The sequence below is a fragment of the Pelodiscus sinensis genome, unplaced genomic scaffold (genome assembly GCF_049634645.1).
Source record: "Pelodiscus sinensis isolate JC-2024 unplaced genomic scaffold, ASM4963464v1 ctg35, whole genome shotgun sequence".
Taxonomy (NCBI): Eukaryota; Metazoa; Chordata; order Testudines; family Trionychidae; genus Pelodiscus; species Pelodiscus sinensis.
Genome location: NW_027465908.1, coordinates 6,822,878 through 6,841,476, shown reverse-complemented (window position 1 = coordinate 6,841,476; position 18,599 = coordinate 6,822,878). Strand labels below are relative to the sequence as shown.

The 18,599-nt window shown below is 54.0% G+C and overlaps 5 non-coding genes across 5 annotated transcripts; 1 reads left to right on the top strand and 4 right to left on the bottom strand.

Annotated features, from left to right (window-relative positions):
- Positions 1 to 3,657: 3,657 nt before the first annotated feature.
- TRNAT-UGU (transfer RNA threonine (anticodon UGU)) lies at positions 3,658 to 3,731 on the bottom strand. Its single transcript has one exon. It is a non-coding gene; the product is annotated as a tRNA-Thr (tRNA).
- A 1,905-nt stretch (positions 3,732 to 5,636) lies between these two features.
- Positions 5,637 to 5,710, bottom strand: TRNAI-AAU (transfer RNA isoleucine (anticodon AAU)). The gene has a single exon. It is a non-coding gene; the product is annotated as a tRNA-Ile (tRNA).
- Positions 5,711 to 12,790: 7,080 nt separating this feature from the next.
- On the bottom strand, positions 12,791 to 12,873 carry TRNAL-UAA (transfer RNA leucine (anticodon UAA)). Its single transcript has one exon. It is a non-coding gene; the product is annotated as a tRNA-Leu (tRNA).
- A 1,457-nt stretch (positions 12,874 to 14,330) lies between these two features.
- Positions 14,331 to 14,412, bottom strand: TRNAS-AGA (transfer RNA serine (anticodon AGA)). Its single transcript has one exon. It is a non-coding gene; the product is annotated as a tRNA-Ser (tRNA).
- Positions 14,413 to 16,285: 1,873 nt separating this feature from the next.
- Positions 16,286 to 16,357, top strand: TRNAG-UCC (transfer RNA glycine (anticodon UCC)). The gene has a single exon. It is a non-coding gene; the product is annotated as a tRNA-Gly (tRNA).
- The last annotated feature ends 2,242 nt before the right edge of the window (positions 16,358 to 18,599 follow it).

Below are 18,599 nucleotides of genomic sequence, written 5' to 3'. Positions count from 1 at the left end.
CTGCACGCATGGGTTCAAATCCCATCCTCGTTGGATGTTTGCAGCCCTTCCTCTTGCTTCTCCCAGATCTCTCTTCATTTCAGTGCCAGCCCCTCCTGTACCCCTGCCTGCCCCAGCCCCTCCCACTGCAACCTGGGAAAGGTGAAATCTCCACAGAGACTCTCCCAGCTGGGACCCTCAATCCCTTCTGCCCTCAAGGGGAAACCTCCCAAAGGAGATTCCAGGCAGCCAGGCCATGGGGGTCTCTGAGATGCCCCAGCCCTGCAGCCTGTCCCACCTGGCTGTTGCCATGGTCCCTCTGTGAGGTCACTGCCTCCCAGCCAATGAGCTGAGGTGCTGCACAAGGCCCTTGTGATGTCACTGCTGCCTTGCAGGCTCATGTCTTGCCCCCAGCCAGCCCCTTGGCATGTGTGAGCTGCTCCTCCTCTGCCCCCCTCACTCAGGGCTGGTTCTGGGGCTCGCACAGGGAACATCAGCGGCTGCTCAGGGGGCCACATGGCCCCAGGGTCACCTTTTAAATGTCAGGGCAAGCCAGGATCTATCCAATCGCTTCCCCAAGACCCCACCCCTTTGCTGAGCCCCTGCCCTCCCCAAACCTTTCCATGGACTCTTGGTTACTAATGGACACTCGCCACTAATGACATAATCACACCCCAGCCATTTCGCTAGGGCTGCAGATGGGGAGAAAAGTTTCATTTAAATCATTAAATGATTAAGTGTTTGAACTGTCTCATGTTAGTTGATCAAACTTCATTTTAAATAAAGGAAAACATTACGGCCAGCACAAAAGATTTCGGTGCCGCACCCCTAGAGACTCTAGAACAAAGAAGACACATGAGAAGAACCCAACTTTCTTCCTTTTGCTGAGACATGGATGGATCTAGCTCAGGTTTCACTCAAGGGATCTGTCTGCATGTGAAGTACCTGTGACAGCCCCTGTGCTCCTCTGCCCCTCATCAGCAATGCCATCTACTTGGGGGAGCAGGTGCCCTGAGACTTGCAGAAGGGACAACCTGGGCAAACTAATGTTGCTCAGGGACACTTTGATAGCTCAGCTGGCAGAGCAGCAGACTGTAGCATGTGTTTGGTAAATGGTCCTTAGGTTGCTGGCTCAACTCTGGCTTGAAGGAGCCATTCTTTTCCCTCCAGCGTGGCCTTAGCAGAAAGCAACCAAGCTGGTTACCTTGGGTCCATGTTTTCAGAGCCCTGCACTTCAATTGACAAAAGGATTGTGGGGAGGAGCTGCCAATCACGTTTCTTGGGCTGCGCAGGTTCTGTCCACACACAAAAGTTCTTTTGGAACAATAGCCATTATTCCACAACAACAATGCAAGAGTCTACACAGCAATTCCGTTATTTTGAAATAATTCTGAAGTAACCGGCGGCTTATTCCGACTTCTGCAAACCTCATTCTACAAAGAATAACACCTGTTCCAAATTAGCTATTTCAAAATAAGGCCTGTGTAGCTGCGCCACTGCTGCTAGTTTGAACTAGCCCCTCCCCGGGGCCATTCTGAGTTATTCTTCCCAGGGACTAAATCGAGACAGCTTGTCCACAGTGGGGAGCCTGCCTCAGACTATACTGAGGTTTCCCTGCAGTGTAGACGTGCTAGTTCGAAATAAGCTATTTTGGAATCACCATTCAGGACTTAGAAACCTGCAATGTGAGTTCAAATCTCAATGGGACCTCCTGGGGTGGGCTTGTTGGTGTGAGGTTTTTCACACTGCAAGCTTTTTGCACAAGAATGGCCGTTCTTATGCAAAAACTAGCGGAGTGTTTACCCTGCATGTGCATTCTTGCACAAGAAAATATACAGTAAACCATTAGAAAAGATGGCTTCTTGCACAAGAGTTATTCCTCTCCCCATAATTAATAAGCCCTCTTGCACAAGAAGGCAGTGTGCACAGGCAAGAGGGATTTCTTGTGCCAGAAACCCCTATGGCTAGAGCTTTCTTACACAAGAGAGTGTCCACAATTCTCTTTATAAGGAGATACACCATCTCATAGAGCTGGAAGGAGCCTTGAGAGGTCAGGTAGTTCTGTCCTTGCGCTAATGGAAGCTCCAAGAACCATCCTTGACAGATATGCCCCAGATACCTAAATGGTTATCTCAAGGATTGAATTCATAACCCTGGGCTTAGCAAAGTAACATTCAAATAACTGAGCTATCCTGCCTTGCTTTTAGGGCTAAAGCACACAGCAGTGTGGACTTGCTCTTGCACAAGAACTCTTCCCCAAAACAGTTCTCGGGCAAGAACCCTGCAGTGCAGATGGAGCCTAAAGTTTTTCATATTTTTTTGTTTTAAAAATATTTCAAACAATTGTTCAATGGGCCCCAGGCCTGGAATTGTGCTGCAGCCGCCTCCCTCGCTACGGTCGCTGGCTCCATGTGCACTGGCCTTCTGTCTGGGTGCTGGCAGTGGGGTGAGTGGTGGTGGGTACCAATGGGTAACAGGTGCCAAGGCGCATACAGAGACGCCAGCGCCTGCATCTCTGCAAGTGACCTCACTGTGCACACCTCAGCTTTTAACAAACACTCTCCTCCTGTCTGCGCCTAACACCAGTGTCACTGTCTGCTCCTGAGGGGTCCTGCCTGGGGGAAATGGCAGTTCCAGGGGACACTTGCCCAGTGTTGAAACATTTCACAGATAACATGGCAAAGAGGAAGCCAAAGAGACTCTACATCTGCCAGGAAACATCAAAACTGTCAACCCAGGTGGGACTTGAATCCATAATCCCTGGTTTAAGAAGCCATTGCTTTGTCCATTAAGCTGCTGGGGCACACTAACGATAACAGAGACAGAAATTCCCTCTTCCAAATGCACATTCCTCAATTTTTAGGTGCCAGATTCAAGCCCTTGGAAGGAGCCAGAAACACAGGGGGGGACTGATCACACCCCTCTGAAAACCAGCTCTCAGGAGGCACCTCCAGCTGCCCCCAGAGTGTGAAACTCAACACTTTGACATCTCATCTCCCTCCCAAAACCGGGGCTTGTCTCCCACAGCCGCAGCCTCATCAGGGAGCTACACTGGCGCTCACTGCTCGTGGGGAAGGGAGCGGGTCCCACGGTGGCTGGGGCTTGCGGGGAATGGCCAGTTGTTACTGAAGGGGGAGGATAAAACGCAGCCACATTGTGGAGGGTGCAGGAGAGTGGCTGGGGCTGGGCTGGTGGTTCCATAGGACGTCCCTGGGGGAGCTCTGCAATGTGACCCTGGCTCCCAAGGCAGCAAGTGCAGAATCCCCCTTGGCGAGAGCAGGAGGCTCCAACCGGCCTGGTTTAAATCCGTCTGACGGCCTGGACGACCCCGATGCTGGAGTGTCAGAGCCCCTGTCAACCAGCCTGTGTTTGTCTCCTCCCTCACCAGGCAGGGCAGGGCCCACGCTCCCAGCGGGGAGTTACAGGCACGTCTCTCGCACTCAGAGCACTGGGACCACCATGGAGAAGGACTCACTGGCCCATTTGTGGTACCCAGGGACTTACAGTGGGAGTCAGAGCCCTGCCTGGCCAGTGCTAGTCATCTCTGCACCCGCTCCAGGTTTCTGGTTTCCTTCTCCCTAACCAGCCTCCCCTGAACCAGCAGTTCCATGGGTGGCCAGGGGAGGCCTCTTCTGTGTCCCAGAAGGACATAGGAAAATGTGAGCAAAGGCCACAGCAAGGCACCACTGGGAGTTGAACCCAGGATCTCCTATTTACAAGGCAGGTGCTTTAGCCAGCTAAGCCATGGTGCCCTCTGCAGTGCAGCACCTAAAACTGTTCTATTCTATGGTCCCAAACAACACCTTTGACTCCCAAAGTGCAGCCAATCCCCATTTCCCTCCAGCCCTGGCGGTGTCTGGCTCCCTGGGCACAGAAGGCTACAGCTCAGTGGGCAGAGGCTCTAACATGCACATCTGCCCCAGCCGCTGGGACTGTAGAGTTGGCCTTGAGATTTAGAATTGCTGGGGGAAGGGAAAAGTGCAGCAAACACTAATCGTCTGGACTGTAAGCCCTTGGGTCTCACAGTTTGGGTTGGAGACCCCAGGTGGGGGCCCAGCCTCCTTGGGTCTGTCCCTTCCTGAGGGCACAGAATTAAGGGAGAATTCCTTTGTCCTGTAGCAATCCGAATTGGCCAACGAGCAAGTCACAAATTTTTTGTTCACATATAAGTGCAGAAGAATGGTCTCTTACAGTAATGATGGCCAAGTGGTTAAGGAGTTGGCTTAAAAATCCAAAAGTTTTTCCCTGTGCAGGGTTGATCTTTCTCACACTGAGGCCTGGGTTTTAGTCATACCCCTAACAAGGGCAACAAGGCTGACTGCCAGCAGTTTGCACATCTGGACCCAGAAATATCCTGTTAGCCAGTTTCTTTTCAGCTCACTGCAAACTGCCTCCCAGCTGTAGGTGAGGCTGAGTGTGCATGAAACCAGCGGTGCCTGACCAATGTGTCTGCTTTTCCTACCATCCCTCCATCTCTACCTGGAGTTGGCTTCCTTCAGTTGAACTTTGCCTTGTCCCCACAGCAGGAAGCCAAAGGGAGCAAAGAGCAGGAGTACTGGAAGCTGGTGGGGGTGCCCTCTGGGTTTGATTTAGTGAGTCTTAGTTTGACTCGTTGAATCAAGTTCCAGAAGATTGATCACAGCAATTCCTCTCCAGCTGGACGTGGTTCTTGTTCTTCTGTACAGAACAGCCAATGGGCGTTCAGATCTCAGCCTTGCTCAGTTGATGGGAATAGAAACCGGACACCCAGCAGGTTTGAACTGGTTTCAGTCGAGGGACCCGTCTGCCTGGTTTACATGCATTGGCACAAGAACACATGAGGGGTTTGCTGACATTTTAAGAATCCCTGTACAATAGAAATCCATGACTGACACACCTGGAGGTGCAAATGTTTCACTTAGGATAATCAACTTTTTAAGGGGGCACTTGAGATTGAACCAAGGACCTCTACAATCGGCACTCAAACACTACCACTGAGTTACACCCGACAGTGGTTGTACTTTTCAGCCCAGTGTTGGGAACTTAGCACCTGGCAGCACTGCCTGCATGAGCAGATTGTCATCCTGAAGCAGGAAGACCAGGGACTGGCTCCAAGGCAGGGTTACGACACTGCTAGAATCCTCCTCCTCGTCCTGGAGCTACAGGTCATCAGCGTTGTCATCCTGAAGCTGCAGCTGCTGCTGCCCAGGCGTCTCCCTCACAAACTCCACAACCATCCTTGGACAAAGCCTTGGACAAAGCCCTGGTCCCACAGACTCATGTCAGGGGCCTCAGCAGCGCTGGGGGGTGGCTCCAGGGGGAGAAGCTGGTTCAGGAGAACTTGAGCTGCTGGGCCACTGAAGCAGGCCACCAGCAGCAGCCTCTGTGCAGGGCTCACATGCTCCGGGCCTCCCGGTCATATTGAGTCTCCCTGCCCCCCAGCTGGTGCTTTGAGGTAGCCACTGCTGCAGCAGGAATTTGGGCATCAGGTCCCCTGCTTTTGTGGACAGGAAGCCAGGCCAAGGCCCTTTTAGCCACTGGGGCTGTGCAGGCTGGAGCCTCCCCCTATCAGATCTCTGCCCTACTTCCTGCAAAGCTCTCAGCCTTTTGCTTGTTTCTGCTTCCCTGTCCATAGCAGGCAACTAAAGGAAGGGAAGTCACCAAACCAAACATCCCTATGGCCAGCATGGGGCTTGAACCCATGACCTTGGCGTTATTAGCATCATGCTCTAACCAGCTGAGCTAGCCGGCCTACAAAAAAAAGCAGCTCACCAGTGGCCCTTTCAAGAAAGGCGCCTCAGGCAGCAGCAGGGACGTCTCTGCAGCTGCCAATGGCTCTTCTCTGACAGGGCCACTGGCGACTCACTGTGACGTGGGCTGGCTAGTCCAGCTGGTTTGAGGGTTGGTCGAGGTGGCTGGTGGCCGGCAGACCCAAGGAAAGAGGCAGCTGGAATCTCTTGCTGCCAGCACCTTGCCTCCCAGCTTCTTCCCTGCCAGCAGCAGCAGAGTCCTGAGCGCTGCCCTTGACACCATGGGACCAACCTCCCCTCACTCAACTGGACCAAGCGTTTGCCCAGCTCATGCCCACTGGGACCTGTTTTACTTGGTTTCCTTCCACCCAGAGCCCCCTTCTTCTCCTGGGCTGTGAGGAGCATCACTGGGATACTCTCTCATATCCCAGCACAGGGCCATCTCTCCAGTGACAGGAGACGGGGCTGGTTTCAGGATTTCTTTTAGTGCAGCAGCAACCAAGGGGAGATGGAGGAAAATCAACCCCATTGGTAAGTTTTGTGTGACAGGAGGGTTGTGAGCTGGGGAGCCTGCCCCCCCAGAAGGGGCATTTGGGCCTGCTGGCTCAGCTGTTTAGAGCTTGATGCTGATAACGCCCAGGTCGTGGGTGCAAGCCCCATGCTGGCCACAGGGGTGTCTGGTTTGGTGACTTGCCTTTGTGTAGCTGCCTGCTATGGACAGGGAAGGAGAAAGAAGCCCTGGGAGGTGAAGCAGCGGGAGGGAAGCGAGGAGCAGAGTGTCAGCTGCCAGCCGAGAGTCACAGGTGCCCTCTGCCTCCTGGGACCGCCCCTCCCTGAGCCGCCAGCCCCCTGTCTCTCACCGTGTGCCCCTTGGGGAGTCCACTCGCTCTGGGCTCCGGGGGCCTCCCGCTCCCGCAGGGAATGACACAGCCCTGTGCCCTCGCCCAGAGCCACTCCCAGCCCGTGTGAAACAGGAGGGTTCATTGAGCGTCTGACACAGCACAGGGACCCAGGCAGGCAGCAGGGGCTGCGGGTGGGGAGTGAGGGCACCAGAGGGGGCAGGGAAACAAGTAGCACCAAGACTCTTGCCACCAGGGTCTGGCCACCCGACTCCCTGCCCAGGCTGCTGGGCCCCCGACCACTTCAGCTGCCAGGTCAGCCCGGGAGCTAAGGCAGGAATGGGGGGAAGGAGCCAGTCAAACTGCAGGTGGCAGGAAACACCAGTCGCGCCTTCCTGGGCCGGGCACGACGGCATCATGTTAGTGACACGGCTGCCAGACATCCCGGACAGTTAATAACCAGCTAGAGGGGTTTATGGGTAGCTCAGTGTGGGGAGCCTAAGGTGAAATATTTAAAGGTCCCTGGTTCAATCCCAGGCTTTGCCATGTCTCTCAGTGCAGCAGGGCCCTCTCTGGTCCCCTTGCTGTGCTAGTGCCCTGTGACATCCCCGCATCCATCTTAGCCACAGCCCAGCACTGGAAACTCCCGTCCATCTGATTAATCCCCTTCGCTTCCAACCCTCCCTCAGAGTCCTTGCTTCCTTGGCTAAAGTCCCCTCCCTTGTGCGTGTGGCTGGCAGGGGTTACTAGATGGATCCATTCACATGTAGCTTCACTGAAACCCTTGTTGGCCTGCACTCAGGTCAGTCCGTGTCACTGGCTCAGGGGTTTCTCCCCCCAGCATGCTGCAGAGAAAGCCCTTGTGTGTGAAAGGGCCTCAGGGAGCCCAGAGCAGAGGGAGCCGGGATTCTAGTCTCATTGATCCCCTCAACACACACACACAGTCCCAGCCCCAACCCTCCCCCATCCCTAATCCTGTGCCCTGACTTCTCCACCCTTCCACGTCATCACCCCTGCCCTGAGCCCCCCACCACTATCACACACTCCCCAAATCCCCACCTCGAGTTGCCCACATTTTAATTTCTTACAGGCACTGTCCTATCACAACCCCTCCCCCAACTTCCTGCCTTGAGCCTCCCCCCACCCAAGGGGTGGTGCCCAATAGAACAGTCCCTGTAAGAAATGTGTCACTTTCACCCCTGGGAGCAGCTCAGCCAGGCAAAGGGGCTGCCTGGGGCAGGACATTAGCCCTGGAGGGCAGGGGTGGGTGTGGCAGTGACATCACAAGGGCCTTTTGCAGCCCCTCAGCTTATTGGCTAAAGGAGGTTGGGAGGTGATGACCTCACAGAGAGTCCATGACAGTGGCCAGGTGGGACAGGCTGCAGGTCAGAGGAAACCTCAGAGACTTTGCTGCAGGGAGTCTCAGAGCCCCCCATGGCTTTGCTGCAGGGAGTCTCAGAGCCCCCCATGGCTTTGCTGCAGGGAGTCTCCTTCTGGAGATCTGCCGTTGAGGCCGGAGAGAGAATGAGGGTCACAAGCACGAGTGTGAGGAGGAGCCTCCTTGGAGCCTTTTCCTTTCCCTCGACTAGCTGAACTAGAAGACAGACGTTCCTGTGGAGAAGGGAAGAGCCTCCAAGAGGGGCCCTGTTGCTACAGCAGGGGAATTAGTTCAAGTGGTAGAGCGCTTGCTTAGCATGCGATAGGCAGTGGGATCGATACCCACATTCTCCACCGATAGGCAAATCCTCCTCACAAGGAACTTTTGCAGCACCTCAGCTCATTGTGGGTGGGTGGAGGGAGCTGGTGGCAGAGCTGGGCTCTAACTCACTAGGGTGCGTCCCATAGCTCAGAATAAGCGATGCAATTGGGTAGCTTATTTCAAGTCAATGTTGAAATAGCTTATTTTGTATTTTGGCGCTGGCTACACAGCACTTGTTTCCAAATAAATCACAATTCCGATCCCTCACTCCGCACTCCTTGCACCATGAGGTTTGCAGGGACGTCGGAACAGCGAGCCCGTTATGGTTTGAAATAAGGGCCTTGCTCTTAAGATGTGTCTGTGTGATATGAGCATCACGTCCTAAACCTCCGACCTTGCCGGCCCACGGGTGTCAGTCTCACAAGTGGCCCTTTCAGAAAGAAGCCTTAGGCAGCCGCAGGGACGTTATAGCGGGGAGGAGTCCTGTGGCACCTTATAGACTAACTGAAGTGTAGGAGCATAAGCTTTCGTGGGCAAAGACCCACTTCGTCAGATGCATGTAGTGGAAATATCCAGAGGCAGGTATAAATATGCAGGCCAGGATCAGGCTGGAGATGACGAGGTGGATCCAGTCAGGGAGGATGAGGCCACTTCTAGTAGCTGATCTGGAGGTGTGAATTCCAAGAGAGGAGAAGCTGCTTTTCTAGTTAACGAGCCATTCCCAGTCTTTGTTTAATCCAGAGTTGATTGTGTCAAACTTGAAGATGAAGTGTAGCTCAGCAGTTTCTCTTTGAAGTCTGGTCCTGAAGTTTTTTTGCTGCAGGGACGTTACGGGCTCTGGAACAAGGTAGGTGAGGTAGCAGACTCTTTCACAGGTAGGGGAATTAGCTCAAGTGGTAGAGCGCTTGCTTAACATGCAAGAGGCAGTGGGATCAATGCCCACATTCTCCCACTGTAGCTTTGTTCTCGTCTCCTATTTTCACTGTTTGGGGCTCAGTGGCCCCCTTCCTCTTCCTACCTGCTCTCCCAAAAGAGGCAGACCTGGTTCCCCTTTCTTTTCCCCCAGCAATTGCCATGCTGCAAAGCAGAGCATGGTGATACCAGGCTCTGGGGTGTAATGGAAAGCATGTTGGAGGTTTAAGCTGCAGCAATTCATGTGAATCTTGCTAGCCCTTCAAAGGCTGTGGGTTCAAGTCCCACGAGTGTCACTTCAGCTGCTTTCTCACTTCCAGGACGCAGCTTTTACAGACCAGGGAATCCTTAGGGTGAAACCGGGGTAGGTTTGAGTCCAGACAGTTCCCAGCAGACCCCAGGGAGGGCGGAGGGAAGGGCTGGTTCTTGGGGTTGGGGCTGGGGTTGTTCTGAAAGGCTGCAGGTGCCGTTAGATCGTTTTGTCCCTTCCTGTCTCCTACTAGTGCTGAGCAACACTCAGGCTGTGTCTACACTGCACTGTTCTTCTGCAAAAAGCTACGCAAATTTCAGCACTTTCTAGCACCCTGCCCTGCACCTTGTGAACACTCCACCTCTGGTTCTCAGGGAAGCCACTAACCCGAGCTGCCAGCTCCTCATTTCCCCACCAGCCCCTTGAGATTTGGAGCTCAAAGCTGGAGCTGCTGTGGCAGGAGGTGAAGCTACAGAAGCTGACAGGGGACAATCAGCGGGCGGAGGGTTATTTTTTCTCCTCAATGGGCTCATGTGGCTAGAACTGAGGAGAAGAAAATCCTCTTCCCTTCTCCTCAGAAGATGGAAATTGCAGTTGGTTCTCTCTCTGGTTCTACTAAAGCTGGACCCCAGGACTAGACTTTTTCTTTCTAAAACCCTGGTGAAAGCTGAAGGTGAATTGTTTGCAAACTGAGAATGTGAGTTAAAGAAGGGCTTCACCCAGCAAGGGGCTTGAACCCTTCCCACAGACACAGCAGGCCAGGGGGCTGTGCACCTGCAGTGGCCCCTTCCTACTTGGCTTCCCACAAGGCTGGGGTGAAAAGCTACTAGACCCCAGCCCTCCCGGGCTAAGCCATGGCAGAGGTAGCAGGATTCACTCCCATCTTCTCCTGCCTGCGCCCTGGTGCTGAGGGGCCGGCCCCTTTCCTGCTGCCCCAACTCTTATTCCCACAATGCACTTTGTGCAGGGGCCATTGGTCTTTGTGCCAAGGTGCGTGGCTGGGAGCCAGGACTCAGGACCCTTCCCCCCATCTAATCCACTCACACTGTCTGGCTGCCTCCAGCACGGGCTGAGCTCAGGGGCCAGGCAGGTGACCTGCCCTGCAGCTGTGATGGCATCAGGCCCTTCCCGCCCCCCTGCTCAGTCTGGAGATGGAGCTCCAGGGGCCTCAGACACCCAGCGAGAGGAACAAAACTCTCTTTGTTGAACCTCAGGGCATGGAAGCTGAAGCACCTGAACTTGTAAAAACCAGCTGAGTCTTAGTAGGTCCCACTCTGAGACTTGAACGCACATTGCGGGATTCAGAGTCCTGAGTGCTGCCCCTTACACCATGGGACCTGTGGGGTAAAAGTGCAGTGGGCACCTCTGACTCTCAGCTCTCAGGCTGGCCTCTGCTCTCCTGGCTCCCTCCAGCTGCTTCATCTCCCAGGACTCTCTGTCCTGCCCCAGCTCTGCTGCTTTCAGGGCAAATCCCTTGTTAGGACCAGTCACACTCTGGGGTCAGTGAGGGCCCCTCCCACCTGAGATGTGTGTCACACAAAAGCCTCGTTTCCTGCTCCGTTCCCAATGCTGGATGCAAACACATGGCTGCTCTGGGGGTGTAACAAGTGCCCCCTTAAAAAGCTCATCAATTGAAATGAAACTTTTACATCTGCAGCTGTGTCACACTTTGGATTTCTATTGACCAGGGATTATTCAAATGGCCACAAACCCCTCACATGCTCTAGTGCCAATGCACATAAACCAGACAAACCCGTCCCTCAGCTGGAACCAATTCAAACCGGCTCTGTGTGTGTGTCTGGTTTCTGTTTCCATCCATTCGACAAGGGTGTGATCTGATCTGGATGCCCATTGGCTCGTCCTTACTCTCCTTTGGCCGTGTCCTGCAGAAGAACAAGAACCACGTCCAGCTGGGGAGGAATGGCCACAATCGATCTTACAGCTTTTGATTTAGCAAGTCCAACTAAGACTCACTAAATCAAACCCAGAGGCCACCTCCACCAGCTTCCAGCACTTCTGCTCTTTGCCCCCTTCAGCTTCCTGCTGTGGGGACAGGGCCAACTCCAGCTACGTAGGGAGGGATGGCAGGGAGAGCAGACACATTGGCCAGGCACCACTGGGGGCTGCCTCCCTCACCTCCCCCACACCCAGCAGCTGCTTGGCCAGCTTAGTCATGGGGCTGCTCTCTGGGACTTCTCTCCCAGCTCCTCCACCTGTTGCCATTGCCCATCCCAAGGGAGGGGGGACGAGAGTCACTCTCCACGGTAGCAGGAGCTGCAGAGGTGGCACTCGCAGGGTCTCTGGGCACTGACACCCCCAGGGAATCACAAGGGCACTTGGCGCTGGCTCCCCTGTCCCAGCAATTGCAGTCAGAGCCCTGCCTTGCCAGTGCCAGGCACAGCAGCCTCTCAGGGGTTAGGTTGGAGTCCCCAGGTGGGGGCCTGGCCTCCTTCAGTTTGGTCCCTTCCTGACAGCAGAGAATTCCTTTGCCCTGCAGCAATCTCTGTTGGCCAAAGGGTTAGCAACCGAATATTTGCCCAAGGTTAAGTGCAGCAGCAGAAGACACTGTGATGTGTGTTTCTGTGGTGTAGTGGTTATCACATTTGCCCAACCTGTGAAAGGTCTCTGGTTCAGAAACAGTGGGTCTTCTCTTATTGCAGTTCCCTTTGATACTCCCTAAAGCAGTTTCTATGCCCTGCTCTCTGGGGCAGAAAGAGACAGCTAAATAGGTTAGGCTGAGACTGGAGGAGGCAGGGCTGGGGCTGAGACTTCTCAGTGGTACCTTGCCTGGCATCAGGTCATTGCAGCCTCACAGTCCAGGGCCCACCCTGGAAGTGCCTCATTTCAAGAGGGATAAGGGATCTTTCGGGAAAGGCTTTATTTTTCAAAAGGTCAGCGTCTAGACTGGCGCTTTTCTCCGACAAAAAAAGTGGCAGCCATTTTTATGCTAATGAAGCACAGGAGATTTAAATCCCCGCTTCATTAGCAATTGCGATACATCTCATTTACATCCCTTTTCTTAAAAAGGGATGTAGTCTAGACGTAGCCAAGAAGTTTTACAGTAAAGCGTGGTAAGAGAGGGCTTCTTGCACAAGAGGGCAGTGTGGACATGGGACAGGTGTTTCTTGTGCAAGAAAGCCCAATGGCTAAAATGGCCATCAGAGCTTTCTTGCACAAGTGAGCGTCCACACTGCCATGGATGCTGTTGCTCAAAAGCACAGCTCACACATGGCAGGGTGGATGTGTTCTTGCATAAGAACCCTTGTGCAAGATACCGCCAGTGCAGACATAGCCAAAGGGACCTTCAGAGATGAAGTCCAGCCCCCTGCCTCACAGCAGGACAAAGCACCATCCAGATTGATGTCTCTCCAAAACAGGAAACTACCAGGAGCGGGGTTTGAACCCACGCAGACAAACATCTATTGGATCTTAAGTCCAACACCTTAACCACTCGGCCATCCTGGTGATACTTGGGCAGCTGGAAGGGTGAAAGTTCTCTCCCCAGACAGCCCAGGGACTCACTCTCAGAGCATCTGCCCGTCCCATCTCTGTGCCAGGACTTCCTGCCGCGAGGGCGAGAGAGTCGCCCGCTCCCCCCAGTGAGGAGGGAAAAAGGGAAACCAAACAAGACAAAACCCAGCGTCCCCAGGGATTCCGAGGGACAAAGACCTGGTGGGGAAAATCTCTCTTCCCCCCCCCCCCCCCCCCCCCCTTCACCCAGGCTGCGTCTAGATTGGCATGATTTTCCGGAAGTGCTTTAACGACATGCGGCCCCACTGCCAAACATCCTGGACAGAGAATTACAGGCCAGACAAGCCACTTATCACAGCCAAAGTAGCTCATTTGGGAGAGTGTTTGACTGAAGATCTGAGGGTTCCTGGTTTAATCCCAGGCTTTGGTGTAGGCTAATAACTTCAAGTTCAGGGGTTTGCTTAGAGCTGTCATCACAAGCTGCCCTGTAGGAGAAAAGCTGAGCTGCAACCTGGGGCTCTGTTCTGCCAGGGGGCAGGTACAAGGGTTAAGCGGGGGGGGGGGGGGGGAATCAGCTGACTCCACAAGAAACACTCCCTGTTGGCCTGGCTGAAAGATGGTACCACATTAGCAGGTTGTTAGCACCAATGTGCCTGCTCCCCCTGCCCCCATCCCCTGCAGCACTAGAGATGTTGGGCAGCTCTGTCCTCCCAGCCTGGGGCTGTCTGTCTGGGAGACACACTGGCCCCTGGCTTTCTAGGACTGTTCCTTGGTTTACTCAGCCTGGGAGTTGGGCTCATCCCTATCCCCAAGCAGCAGGAGCTGTGTTTACCTGGGGAGCCACAAATCAGAGCAGAACCCCCTTTCCTGTTCCCAGTTTCTGCTTGGATTTGAAGAAGGGGCATTTTCACATTAAGCAAACAGGATAACCACCCCCTCCCCAGAAACATGCTTGACAGTAGACAAACTTGGACAATTATTCTGTTACTAATTCTTTGGCCAAGGCAGAGCAAGAGCAGGGAACAAGACCCCCCCCCCCCCCCCCAAACAATACTTCTCTAGAACCTTTGCTTCCAACACAGGGAAGGGGGGCGGGGCTGTGTGCCGGGAGAGGAGTGACCCACTTCATATCCCCAGCATTTCTGCCCTTCATGGATGGATCTTTGCGGGCAGGCCCAGACACTCCATCCTCTCACTCAACTCCTATCACACACTGGAGCAGGGCAGCCCTCAGCAGCCCTCAGGGGTAGGGCTGAGCCATGGGGTGCTGGGCAAGGGGCAGAGGCTGCAGGAGCTGAGAGTTTCCCTAGAGCCCAGGGACCCATAACGAGGCACCATGCTCTGTGTCTCTCTCGGAAAGACGCAGAAAGGGATTGACTGGGGATGGGGAGAGTGGCTCAGGGGTTGTGCAGCTTGTTGCCTGGTTAGGGCTGCGGCCAAAACTCAAGCCTCGCTGCGAGCAGGATTTGAACCTGCGCAGGGAAACCCTATTGGATTTCTAGTTCAACGTCTTAACCACTCGGCCATCACAGCTGTGAAGTTATCAAGGCCCCAGGGCCAGGGAAACTGGTAACTAATCCCAGTACCCGGCCTGACATCACCTGCCCCACAGAATTCAAAGGGCAAACCTGGCTCCCAAAACACAGGGGGAAGCTTGGGGGCTCATTGCTGGGCCATGGGGTGAAGCATCAAATCAGCCCCCTCCTATGGGGCTGTGAGTGTTGCTGTCCCTGCTGTACAGACAGGGCCATGGAGGGAGGGAGAGATTCACTGAATGGGCCAAGGTCACCCAGCGAGTTAGAGCCCAGCTCTGCCCCCAGCGTCCTGCCCCACCCACCGACGTGCTGACTCCCTCGCTGCCAGGGGCTGTTTGCATTGGCCTCTTTTGTTTTCTTTTCTGCTGGGAGACATTGGGACAGTTGGCCAAAGCGTCCCGCAGTTGCCATCTCCCTCTGTGCAGGGGCTGTCCAGAGCCCCGACTAGCAAACGCTGACACTGCTGTTAAAGTATTTTGAAACAGCACCCAGATGTGATTATGCAAATGTAGAGCAGGATATTTAAATCCTGGTTTCATTTACAATTTCGAATGTCTCCATCTGCATCCCTCTCCTGAAGGAGACTGCAAGTGTCGACATGTCCGGGGTGTTGCAACCTCCCAGCACTCACCTGATGTTCCCTCCCCGCTGCCTGAAGACATTTGGGAGTCCTCCTGTGTCTCCTGGCGCTGCAGGTCATCAGCGTTGTCCAGGGTGAAGGTCATAAAGTTTCTGGAATCTTTCTCCTCGTCCTGGAGCTGCAGGTCATCAGCGTTGTCATCCTGAAGCTGCGGCCGCTGCTTCCCAGGTGTCTCCATCCCAGACTCCACAACTCTCCCTGGAGACAGGGGCTCCCACACCCCGGGATTCGGTCCAGTTCCTCTCAGTATGCACAGTGCTGCGGTGCTTCCCCAGAGCGGGACCTGCCCTCACGGGCCCTCACATACCCCTCCCGCAATTCGTTGACCTTGGGTCTGACTTGGTCTTGGTCACAGGCCCACAGGAGGAGGAAGGTGGCCTCCCTCTGCAAGGCCATCAGCCATTGGGCCATATGTTAGATAATTTCATGGAGGTTAGGTCCATAAAAGGCTATTAGCCAGGGGATAAAATGGTGCCCCTGGCCTCTGTTTGTCAGAGGCTGGAGAGGGATGGCAGGAGACAAATCGCTTGATCATTGTCTTCGGTCCACCCCCTCCGGGGCACCTGGTGCTGGCCACTGTCGGCAGACAGGACACTGGGCTAGACGGACCTTTGGTCTGACCCAGTACGGCCGTTCTTATGTTCTTATGTTCATAAATGTCTGCATTCCTCCTCCTGGACTGCCGGGCCTGCAGAGACTCCCCCTCGGATCACAGCTCCAAGAGGGTCTTTATCTCTGGCCCAGACACTGACAGTGCCCAGTGTTTCTGCCCCTTGCTTGGTCCTGTGATGTGTCCCTGGAGGGGTCTCTGGGGCTTGTGCCTGGGACATGGCTCTCCGGAAGGCAGACGTGCTCAATCTTAGGCAAAGGACCCAGAAACAACACTTTACGGCAAAAAACACAAGGACGGCTCTTGGTCCACATCCCCAGGCCACACAGAGTATCCAGAAGCCACTTCCCCACCTCTCCCTTGGCTGCTCTAGAGCTTAGCCCAAAGTCTGATAAACTCTACTCTCCCACCCAACAACCTCTGGGACTCCTCTCCCACCCGGCTCCTCACACCACGGAGAGCGCAGGGCAGCCACTAGCCCAGCATCACCACTTCTGGTCTTTGCCTAATAGCCAAGAAGTTCTGCTTTACCCAAACCACACAGGCACCCTCTCGCCTCTGGCTAGCCTCATGGCAGATGTAGGATTTCCTAACTAATTTTCCCAACATCTTTGCAGGCAGGCATTGGTGGTATAGTGGTGAGCATAGCTGCCTTCCAAGCAGTTGACCTGGGTTCAATTCCCAGCCAATGCAATGTAAAGAGGGAGCATCAAAGCTCCTTGCTGAGCTTTTATTTGAACCCTGAAAAAACAGGCACAAATGGGTCCTGCAGCTGTGGGCTGCCTCTCACTGCTCTTCATCCTCTCCGAGAGCATGCACAGTAATGCGGTTCCTCCCTCACATACCCCTGCCGCAATTCCTTGACCTTGGCTCTGACTTGGTAGGATGCGGGGGTAGGAGGGAGGTGGCCTTTCTTTGCTAGACCATTGGCCATTTGGCCAAAAACGTCGGCATTCCTCCGCATGGACTGCAGAGACTCCTCCTGGGATAGCTCCAAGACGGTCTGTATCTGTGGCCCAGACTATGATGGTGCCTGGCGTTTGCTGCCCCTTGCTTGATTTGATTCCCAGCCAATGCAAGGTGGGAAGGGAACAGGCAGCCTCCTGGGGAAGAACTTATTTAACCCTGAACAACAGGCACAAGTGGGTCCCATAGCCAAGGGCTCCCTCTCACTGCAACAGACACACAAAAGGGGATGTGGGACAGTTTGAGACAGTTTGAGTCGCACACAAGGCTGGTGGCGCAGCTCAGCCAGGGACCTTATCCACTCACAGAGCTTCACAGCTTCTCCACGCCCCGAACCCCACCAGGCAAACTGCCCCATGGGCTTCGCCCGCACCATGCTCAGGGCCTGGGGTTTTTCTGTCCTTTTGCCAGACCAAATAACTAACCACCCCACTGCTCTGGAGTCTCTGCCTCTCATGGGCCTTCTCATCCTCAGGTCCACTTTGTCTCCAGACAGACCCTGCTCTGCCACAGGCTGTCACTCCTGGCCTTCTAGAGCAAAATGTGCCTCGTTATTCTGACTTTGAATACCTGGGCTTTTAGCAATAAGATCTGCATCTTACACCAGCATTTGCTAGTGCAGGGTCTGAACAACTTCTCCAGAGAGGGAGAGAGCAACTGTGGAGCATCCATGCTAATTGTTTCAGAGAGCAGAGGAATGTAAACTCTTTGCCAGTGAGAGAAACTGTCACCCCAGGTGGGACTTGAACCCACAATCCCTGATTTAGGAGCTCAGTGCCTTGTCCATTAGGCCACGGGGGCACACAGAAAAGACTGCCAGGGAAAGAAATTCACCCTTCTGAATGTCCCTTCTTCAACTTTTAGCTCCTAATAAAGCCCCTTTGAAGAAGCCACATACACAGGAAGGGCTGATCACACCCCTCTGAAAATCAGCTTTCCATGGGCATTGGTAGCTGGCTCCGAGTCATGGGCCTTGACGTCTCGTCTCCCTCCCGAAACCAGGGAAGTGTCTCCCACGGCTACAGCCTCCTGAGGCTCTATGGCCATGTCTGTACAGCAGGGACAGCAACACTCACAGCCCCACAGGAGGGTCCCTGGCCTAGCAATGTGGCCCCCTGAGCAGCCTCTGATGTTCCCTGCGTGAGCCCCAGAACCAGCCCTGAGTGAGGGGGGCAGAGGGAGCAGCTCACACATGCCAAGGGGCTAGCCAGGGGCAGGACATGAGCCTGCCAGGCAGCAGTGACATCACAAGGAACTTTTACATGACCTCAGCTCATTGGCTGGGAGGCAGTGACCTCACAGAGCATCCTTGGCAACAGCCAGGTGGGACAGGCTGCAGGGCTGGGGCATCTCAGAGACCCCCATGGCCTGGCTGCCTGAAATCTCCTTTGTGAGGTTTTCCCTTGAACTCTACGATTATTCTCTTCACTTTCCTGTTGTTTGTCTGTGTGGTCGCTGTCTGGATTGTAACTGTTTCTGTCGGCTGTATAATTAATTTTGCTGGGGGAAAATCAACAAAGGTGGTAGAGTATGATTGGTTAGGTAAATCATAATAGTATGTTAGCTTTGGTTAGTAAAATCATATTAAAATAATTGGTTAACATAAGAACATAAGAACGGCCATACTGGGTCATACCAAAGGTCCATCTAGCCCAGTATCCTGTCTGCCGACAGTGGCCAGCACCAGGTGCCCCAGAGAGGGTGGACCGAAGACAATGATCAAGCGATTTGTCTCCTGCCATCCCTCTCCAGCCTCTGACAAACAGAGGCCAAGGACACCATTTTATCCCCTGGCTAATAGCCTTTTATGGACCTAACCTCCATGAATTTATCCAGCTTCTCTTTAAACTCTATTATAGTCCTAGCCTTCACAGCCTCCTCTGGCAAGGAGTTCCACAGGTTGACAACACGCTGTGTGAAGAAGAACTTCCTTTTATTAGTTTTAAACCTGCTACCCATTAATTTCATT